The 8,339-nt window shown below is 45.1% G+C and overlaps 1 pseudogene; it reads right to left on the bottom strand.

The window, feature by feature from the left end:
* Positions 1-218: 218 nt before the first annotated feature.
* On the bottom strand, positions 219-1,710 carry LOC147967790 (protein FAR1-RELATED SEQUENCE 5-like; annotated as a pseudogene).
* Positions 1,711-8,339: the final 6,629 nt, after the last annotated feature.

Raw genomic sequence — 8,339 nt, 5'->3', positions numbered from 1 at the left:
CATACTACAAAAAGTAAGCTCTCACAAACATATAACAATAAGAATTTTTTTTAAAACAACTCTTGTAAAAAGCAACATTCTGCTTTTTTCAAACCACGCATGTAGTAATATGTTGCAATCCCACAAAACAAACATTCACAGCTAGTCAACACAACTTATTATCATAAGTCATGGGGTGTTACAAGGCAATTCATCATTTTTTCCCTCACGAAAATATCCTAAAGTGTAAGGATTGTTTCGACACCCGGAGCTTTCGCGCTCGCACTCGTAGCAAGAAAAGCTGCAAGGAGTTGACAATCCTTCACGTTGTGATCTTCATCTTCACAATATTTGCATGGAGTCTTCTTTTCCCTTGGCTTTGGAGCTTTCTTCGTTTTCGCCGCGTCCTTCTTTGCTTTCTTCTTCATTTCATCTTCTCGAATCTCAATTAGTGGTTTCCTACGCTTCTCTTTCTCCTTTGGCCTCCCCTTCTTTGCTGACTTTGGTGGGTTCCGTAGTCCTACAAGGGGTGGATCCCGCTGACCTGTACTTGGACCCCCTGAGACTTGTTCATTTCCTGCATGACCTTGGCCTTCTTCGTCTCCTGGAAACCCATCAGTTGCTCTAGCTTTTATTGCAGCAACCCCAACACTGCCCTGATCAATTAGTCCAGAGACAAAATTATAAGCTTCATCATTGAAGCAAGCATCAGAAGCGAGTTTCCCAAACTTCCGGCATAGAGAGTTAAACTTTAGGGTGTTTGTCGTGGGGACGCCGAAATGCATAGATCTATGCCCATCGCTCGGTTCAGGCGCAAGGTCGGTTGCTCTCTTAGACCATCTTGGAAGCATGTAAGTCACAGGTATCGTTTGCACATTCAGGTGCACCATGACACGGATGATATGTGGGCAGATCAGCCCACACATCTCAAACATGTTGCAAGTGCACATGTATGCCTGATCTTTAGGAGCAACACGCACCGTGTACACTTTTGGGTTGACGCCATAATTTTCAACAAGGCGAAACTAGATGACATCCCCTTGCAGCTGATATTGCAGACCATAGCCTGTTGATTTAGCCAATAGTTTCTGAAACTTGGAAAATACCTCTCTGGTATAGAAATCTGCAGCTTGCTTTTCAATGTTGTAGCTGCAAACAAAAAAAGCTTCCAACATCAATAAGAATTGCTACATATGTTTCAAAGAAATGCTGCAACCACACTGTGCTGGAAAACTAAAAAAATGCTACATGACTTTGGACTTACTTGCCCCAGAGCGGAGGCCTCGTCGCTTCATTGATGAAGCCAGCATTGTCTTCACGATCAAGCATTAGCTCCTGGCAAAGCTCAAACTGCTGGACAAATGTCCAAACCGAGTCTCCATGATGATTTAAAGTCTTGAAGTAGGAATTCAGGCCCTCGGACCGCCCGGTTGTTCCTATGAATGGGAAGAACTTATTCCTAAAGTACACAGGAGCCCACATCTCCCTCCTGTCCCACATGTTCTTGAGGTGTTTCTTATCAGCCACACCAAATGACTCGACCATCTGCTTCCACGGTTCTTCAAACTCCTCAACGGTATCGGAATCATTGATGCAACCATAGAATGCTTCAGCAAAAGGCTCATCCTTGCCCAACATCTTCCCTAGTTTCGTCCTTGCAACCTGGAAGACGTGCCACTTGCAACATCTGTGTGTTGAATGTGGAAATACCATTGAGATGGCTTTAGCCATTGCCTGGTCTTGATCAGTCATAATGTTCAACGGATACTCATTATTCATTGCCAACATCCATTGCTGGAAGACCCACTTGAAAGTTTCGATGGTCTCATCAGGCAACAAAGCGCACCCCAAGCAAACAGTATGTGTGTGGTTGTTAATGCCAACAATCGGAGCAAAGGGCAAGTTGTAGCGATTGGTGCAGAATGTGGTGTCGAAAAACACACAATCTTTGTACTTTGGATACAAGGCCCTTGTTCTCCCATCAACCCAGAAAAGTGCCCTAACAGCTCAATCTTCTTCTAGCTTCGAGAAAAAGAAGTTGGGATTGTCCACTTGTCTTCTCTCAAAGTACTCGATTGTCAGCTCCAAATCACGCTCTGACAGGCCCCTTCGCAGCTTTGCTCTTGCATTTGTCACATCAGTCTTCACATACGGCAAACTCCTAGGATCGCAACACCGTGCATCTCCAAGCAAGCCCATCATATTAGCCGTTGATATGTTGCGATAGTGCAGCGAAGTGATGTATTGCATGTCTGCATCGGGGATCTTTCTGTGAGAGCGGCAAAATCTCCGATGCCCCCTTTGCAACATCAGCTGGTGTGTGTGATCGGCCTCAAAAACTGTCACAACCCAGCTATCGTCTTTGAGGCTAACACCCATACGAGCCTTGCAATCATATCGCTCCAACCGGTTTCTTCGCCTCTTGTCGCTCACATCCATATAGATGCCAGCTTTTTTGCTTGGAGATTTTTTATTACTACCATAGCTCATATCAACATCATCACTTTGATTTGTTGCAGCCCCGTCAGAAATGCTTCCACCAACATTCTTCGAAGGATCTTTCCGTGAGTGTATGCACTCAAAAACTCTATAGATTAGGATGCGCTTCTGTTCCAAGCTATTTTTCCTACTATGCTTTGACGTCACAATGCGAGTTCCAAAGCCCATCTTCGAAGCATATTCATTGTAAACACGCTGAGCTTCTTAAACATTGTCAAAAATCATTCCAACAAAAGGGACAACTGTCTGTGATGATATATCTTCGTCTGGTTCATCAACAAGTGTTGCAGCATTTCCATTGGCATTGTCACCGGTCACACGGGCATTGCAATGGTTTGGAGCTGCACCATCCGTGTTCAGCCGCAAGGAATCGTCACTATCATGTCCCGAAGTATCATTCAGATCAATGCCATCATCTTCTTCTTCGTGCGCAACATTTTGGATATCATCATCAAGGAAAATTGATGGCTCCAGAGCAACATTCTGCAACAAAATCAGCACCCAAGTCAGTTCTTTTTTGCTGCATGAAAAAACATGCAAAAAACGCGAACAAAAAAAGTGGATGCAGCATGTCAATCACAATTCCAAAACAACTCCTACATGCAGCATTTTAGGATGTAGCATGTAACATCCAGCAAGTAGCACGTAGCAAGTGCAACACATACTTGCAACATTTTACTAGCAGACAGCAGGAAGATGCTAGCATTAATTGACAACATATCAGAAACATTACACAAAAATCAAACACAAGTATGTTGAGAACATCTCTTTTTAATCTCATGCTCATCAATTGAAACCAAAGGTTGCAACATTTTTTGTGAACAAAAGGATCTAGGGTTGCAATTGGAAATCATACCAGATCAATTTCATCCCGACCATGCCGTGCTGCATCTTGGAAGACCACACCAGGGTTGTAGTACCATTGCAGCACCGGTCCACTACCACCAGGGCCTTGCCGCCTCAGGGGACTTCGGCCATGAATGACAGCGGAGCTCGAGCCCAAATCCATGGAGGCAAGGAGGTCATTACGGATGTAAGACATGATTGAAGCAATTCCAAGGCCGCTTGATAGATGGGGAAGCCCCTCCTCGACGTGATTCGGCCGTGGGGAACTTAAAACAGGCGGATCCGGCCGCCGCCGCCGCGGATCGGGGACGGGCAGACGCGGGGGATCCAGCTCCCCTATTTTTCTCGTTGTGGCTGTTTTGTACAACGGTTGCAACAAAACGTGTTTTTTTGCTGCAACGATTGGCTCGGTACACACTCGCGCGCAGATCTAACGGTTCACGCTAACCACATCGGACGGCTCGGGCTCGACCGGCCCAACAGTTGGGCCAGTGCGACGACGCAGATCGCTGCCCGAGATAAAAAGTGGGCATGTTGGGGATCGAACCCTTGTCTTTGTAGTGGAGACGTGCGGCACTGGCCACTTCGCTCAGCATATCTTTGTGCTATAGTAGGGGATCTCGGCGTATATAAATCAGAACCAACAGTGCGATGTGTGAACCGTTTTTGCCACTTACGGGTGGCATTGGTGGGTAATTTTTGCCAACTTTGAGGGTATTTTTATGACGTACGGACAGAAACCCAATTCTCTTTATTATTAGACTAGTACAAATGCCCGTGCGTTGCACCGGGCGATAAATGTGGCAGAACTTGCTTCATGGGTATTTTTTTGCCATTTTCTATATCTAATTTAAATAAATTTTGAACATGAAAATTTCCTTATTTTTATTAAAAAATAATTTTCCTATTTAAAATGCAAAACCTTTTGAAGAGTAGTCTAAAAAATTATGTAAATCGGAACATTTCTCTATAAAATATTTTTATGTAAATTAATTATTTCTGTTGTACATTTTGAAATGGTTTTTGTAGTTAGTAGTTTTTTTGGGGGGAATTTTTAAGTGTTTTTAAAAGTATGAACATATTTTGTTCAAATATTTTCAAACTATTTTTATGTGTTGGATACATTAGAAATAAGGTTACACCGAGTATTTCTTTTTGGACTTTGTAATTTGGACGTACCCTAACAATGTTTGTCATGACCTATTTCAGATCCTCATTTTCATTTCATCCTATTAAAAAGTATCAATTATATATTTTTTATTGTCCAGTAAAACACAATTATTATTTTTACTTTGAGTAGTTGTTTTATATTTTCGAGAATATTTTTTAAAATGGAATTATTTTTATGGCGACGGGCATTATTTTAATATTATATTTCATGTCTTATTTATTTTGCACTATTTTTTGTGTTTGGTCCATCGAGAGTGGATGTGTTATTTTGGTACTCCCTCTGTCCGGAAATAATTGTCCTAAAAATGGATAAAATTTCTAGAAGAAATTTTCCGGACGGAGGGAGTAGCAGCTAGCTCAGTGTCGTTTGCTACAATAAAAAAAGCTACTCCTACTTCAGAGTGGTCGCTATTCTCCATGGGGGAGCTCACCTTCTCGCCCCTCCCCCTCCTACACCTGGATGTTAGTCGCCGCTTCAGACACCTGTGCATTTATCCAACAATCAGAGGAAAAAACACCATCGTCTCTTACCTCTCCCTACTCAGCTTCTAATCCCCATTCTCCAACCATGGCAGGCGCTCACCTTCTCGCCCCTCCCCCTCCACCTCCGAGCGCCTCACCTAGCGGTTCCTCAACAGCCCGTAGCTGTCGCTCAAGTTGCTTCCGCTTCTCTCCTCCTGCCTCCCCCCTTGATGCCGTCCGCCGCCGACCGGACCTGGATGAACGAGCACGTCCTCAACGCCAAGCAGACGCAGTGCTCTAGCAGTCTGGCCTCCTCGGCGTCGACGCAGTCTGCATCCATCTAGTACTGCATCCACCAAGGTATTCATCTAATTAGTTCTATGTCTTCTGAAATCTGACTGGTTTTTCTTCCTTCGCATCTAATTAGTTTCACATGGATTTGTATGTTGCAGAGTTCTAAAGAACAGAGGAAGATTCCTGTTGTGCTTGGAGTTGAGTCATGTGATTGTTCAGATTTTTAAAGACATGTAGGTTCCTTTGGTCATGTTGTTGCTGTAGGATAACTTTGTATGACCACTGTCTTAAACATTCAGTTAAAAACAAACAAGCAGATCCTGTCATTTTTTTTAAAAGCATAGGGCTACAATAACCTGCAACAAAGTTAATATCTGCTTGCAAAACTATGTGGTTTCCTTTAGTCAAGTATGTTGTTGCTGGAATTTGCCCAAAATTGTGTACTTATAACCAATGACGCATATAGTCTTGTGTATTAATGCCTTGAAATTTCCCTGTATCGCCCCTCTTCTCCTCTTTGTGCCGCTGCCCCTTGTTCGGTTTGGTTCGATTTACTTTTCTTCCCGTTTCCCTAGTGCGGTTTCCTCATGTAGGTGCTGCTGCGTGATGTGCACCGGGGATAAGGAAAAAAAGAGAAGGCTGTTCAGGTGACGAGGAAACCAAATGGGACGTGGTGCTAGGCCTCAATGAATCCAAAAGAGCTCAATGGTGTGCTGTATATTCGTCTGTTGTTTGAGATAGACTTGTCAATTTCCAGAGCTAGTATGTGAATAACACTCTACATTTTGAGGTTTAGAGCACTTGTTTGCACTTGGTTGGCACCATGTGGTGGTGATTGTGGTTGCCAACATTCAGCCAGTGTGTGTCTTGCTGTAGTGAGTAATTGGATTGAGTTCTGGAGCAATATGCAACTGTAGGAACAGGCTTCATTCCGCTCGTATGTGAGTCTCAATGTTGGCGTTGGTTTCTGAGTTCATGAAGCTAGCTAGCTATTATGTCTAGTATCTCCTGGTATGATTTGTTTAGTCTCCATTCTGGCGTTGGTTTCAAAATGACCAGTGCGCATTTGCGGATGTGCAGTATGGCCTCGCCTACAATTCTCTGTACGTCATGCTTGGCGTCTCACATCGTTCCGTTGATTTCTTGCAGATATTGCGTAGGAGGTTGAGGGACATGAGGTCCGGCAGTGAGCTTAAAGCTCTGTTGCTATTCAACGGTCTTAGGAATCTCTTCAAATAAACATATGAGGTATATGTTCTTCCCCTCTCGATATGCTTAGCAGAATAATTAATTTGTGATGATCCTGTTTTCCTATTGTCTAATCTTGGAGTAAGTTTCTCTTGAATATATGTGATCTGTTTTATCACTTTGTGGTACTCTTTAATCTCTTTGGTTAATATAAACATGGTTGTGCAATTATGATTGAAATCACATCAACAGAATGTCTACGCCTAATTATTATTGGAATTACCTTAACACTTGTTTCACAATACATAGCAATCTTGCGGCTACTCCTGAACCCAAAACCGGCCATCCACTTGATTACCTGTATCAAACCATGGCACGAAGTTGTTGATTTGTCGAAAGCAGCAATCAAAGGCATGCCTGGCTACCCCGATGAACGCCAAGGGGTTCAGAGATATGGGGATGCAGACCATGTCCATCACCAGGCGCCGCTGATGCATTCTCTGGCAGGTGCACCCGCTTCCACTTGGGCAGTAGCTGCTTCTCCCCGACGCCCACCACTGCTACGGGCTGCCGCTGCTACTGCTCTTGCTCGTCGGCGCTGCATGCTACTGCTCGCCGAAGCCCTCGTGCTGCCGTCGTCCTGGACCTGGTCACGAGTCGCGGCTCACACCATGGTTGCCGCCACAAACTGCCGTGTTCTCTGAAGAACGCAACATCAAAGCAGCAAAAGCTTCACCACCGCTGGCTCCCATGACATTGCCTTTTCTCCGGCGATTCCAACTGTACTGCCCCGCCATTGTTGTCATCCTCTTGGAGCTACTTTAGCCAGGAATGGGTGTACTCCCGCGCGGCGACGTCAATGGCGATGGAGGTGTGGAAAGAGTCGGAGGCGGCAAGCAGGGCGAGCGGGGTGGGCGAAGAGCAGGCCGAGGCCAAGGCGGCACGGGAGTGCCAGCCTTGAGGCCCGCCTCCACCTGCAAGAACTTCGAGACGCAGCGCTGGATCCCTCTGTCTCCCACGCCCATCCTCCGTCTCCCGCGCCCGTCCTCCGTCACCTAGCTCCGGCGAGCTCCTACCTAGGTCGCCACACCACCCCTCCTTTCTCCCTTCTTCTCTTCCTCACGGCCTCACCTCCATGTCTTCTTTCTCCCCAGGACCTGCTGATGCCATGGGTGCGCCCGGGAAGCCTCGCCGCCGGCCTTGCTCATCGTCACCGGTGACCCCCGCCTCGCTGCCGGCCTCTGGATCCGCCTCCCAAGCGCCTTCTGTGCATGGATCCGTCCCCTTCAAGCTCCATCCGCCGCCGCCTTCTGCATCGAGCCGCCGCCAGCCGCTCGTGCCGCCGCGCGTTGACCCGATCCTGAACCTGACGTATGGACTACGGGTTGAATATACTAAACAACAGGGCCTTTTTTGTAAAAATGAAGCGTTTTCTCAGAACCACTTATAAAGGGATTGCGGGTTGCATTACTAAAAAGTAGAAGGACTTTTTTGCAAAACAGCCGCGACGACGGACGACCAGAAGCACTCAGTGCTTTATTAGTAGGGAGAGATTAGAAGATAAAGATAAAAATAAAGATATATAACATAAGGATATGTTAGTGGCTTAACTAATCAATCCAGAAACAAAGATAAGGTCATCTAAATGCAACATACAAATTATTGGGTTTACCATGTAATAAGCAACCACTATTTTTGCAAATACTTTTTCCAGCTCCTTGTGCATCCAGCCACAAAATGATGATATAAAAAATTCTTAATATCCATCCATAAAAAATAAATGAAATCAAGAAACCAACATAAATCTGAATAAGATAGGTCTTGACATTGCCATCTAGTGTATGCAGCTGGCCACCCACTCGTTTCTCTTAATAAACAAGCTAGTTAAGTGAGAATGCCTA

Source organism: Triticum urartu, chromosome 5A (assembly GCF_056163025.1).
Source record: "Triticum urartu cultivar PI428250 chromosome 5A, HENAU_Tu73, whole genome shotgun sequence".
NCBI lineage: Eukaryota > Viridiplantae > Streptophyta > Magnoliopsida > Poales > Poaceae > Triticum > Triticum urartu.
The sequence above is the reverse complement of the archived record's forward strand: the minus strand, read 5'-3'. Positions and strand labels throughout refer to the sequence as shown.